The sequence below is a fragment of the Aureococcus anophagefferens genome (genome assembly GCF_000186865.1).
Source record: "Aureococcus anophagefferens unplaced genomic scaffold AURANscaffold_1, whole genome shotgun sequence".
In the NCBI taxonomy this organism is placed as follows: domain Eukaryota; class Pelagophyceae; order Pelagomonadales; family Pelagomonadaceae; genus Aureococcus; species Aureococcus anophagefferens.
Genome location: NW_008705561.1, coordinates 3,436,386 through 3,437,900, shown reverse-complemented (window position 1 = coordinate 3,437,900; position 1,515 = coordinate 3,436,386).

Sequence of the window (1,515 nt, the reverse complement as noted above, 5' to 3'; positions counted from 1 at the left end):
TCACATCTAAAACATGCCATAACGTTGATGTTAGGCGAGCAAGATGGGCAAGCTGCGGAAGGACGAGCGCCGGTCTCCCGCGGAGCGGCTCGTGCACGGGTCGACGAAGCTCCTGCGCAAGGCCGCGAAGACGAGCAAGGGCCAGCTCGTGACGCGGGCCATCCGCAAGCTCAAGGCCGCCGGCGCGGGCGACGCGCGCGCCGCGGCCGCCGTGGCGGCGATGAAGGCCGTGGACGTCGAGGACGTCGTCGCCGTCGTCCTGCGCCGCTGCGGCGTCGCGCACGTCGGCGCGCCGGGCGCCGCGCTCGCCGCGCGCGTCGCGGCCGACGCCTGCGCGTCGCGCGTCGCCGCGCACAAACCCGTCGCCGAGGCGTCGCGCGCGGTCGACGCGCGCGCGACGGCCGAGCGGCGGCGCGCGCTCCTGGCGCGCGACCCGGCCCTGCGCCGCGAGGCCGAGGCCGAGGCCCGGGCCGAGGCCGCGGCGGCGAAGCGGTCGCGGCCGCGCGGCGGCGCCGCGCGCGCGCCGCCGGGCGCGGTCTTCGTCGAGTCGCTCGACGGCGGCGCGGCCGCGGAAACCCGCGACGCCGAACCCGACGTCGCCGTGCCCCTCGAGGAGCTCGCGCCGCGGCGGAAGAACCGCGTCGGCCAGCGCCAGCGGCGCGAGCTCCGGTCGCGCGCGGCGGGCGGCGACGCCGCGGCCGCGAAGACGATGGCGCGGCGGGGCCTCAAGCGGCCCCGGGCCGGCGAGGCGCTCGCCAACGGCCCCGCGCCGCCCGCGCCCGCGGCGCCGCGCCGCGCGCCGGAGCCCGCCGCGCGCCGCGCGGCGCCCGCGCGCGAGCGGCCGGACGCGGCCGCGGCGCACGGCTCCTGGGCCGCCGCGCGCGCGAAGCTCGCGAAGGAGCGGTCGTCGACCTTCGCGGGCACGAAGATCACCTTCGGCGACTGACTAGGGGCGCGCGCGCCTTACACGGGCGTCTCGGGGGCGGCCGGCGCGCTGTGGAGGAGGGCCGCGTAGCTCGGGTCCGGCGCGAGGACGGCGTAGTAGTAGGCGAGGACGTCGCCCACGGGCCGGCCGAGCTCCGCGGCGACGGCGGAGAAGTCCTTGTCCGTCTCGCGGACGCGGCGCTCGAGGACCTCGCGGTCGCCGGCGCTCCAGGCCGCGGGCGACCGCGGCCGCGCGCCGTCGTCCGCGGCGCCGCAGCGCCGGTCGACCTCCGCGCGGGCCCGGTCGAGCGTCGCGAAGGCGCCGCAGGCCGCGAGCGTCGCGTCGTCGACGAGCTCCGCGAGGCCCGCGCGGGGCCCCGCGCGCCACTCGACGCGCCAGAACGCGGCGCCGTCGAGCGACGCGACCTTGGCCGCGACTTCGCCTGGGCAGCACAAGGGTGATTCAAGTTCTCTTCAACGTGAGTGTTCCGCGCGCCCGCGTTCCAGAAAAAGCATCCACGCTTCGAGACCATTCCGAGAGATGATCGCTCGTCCAAAAATCAGCCGAAACGAGTGAAAACGGCCGAGAGG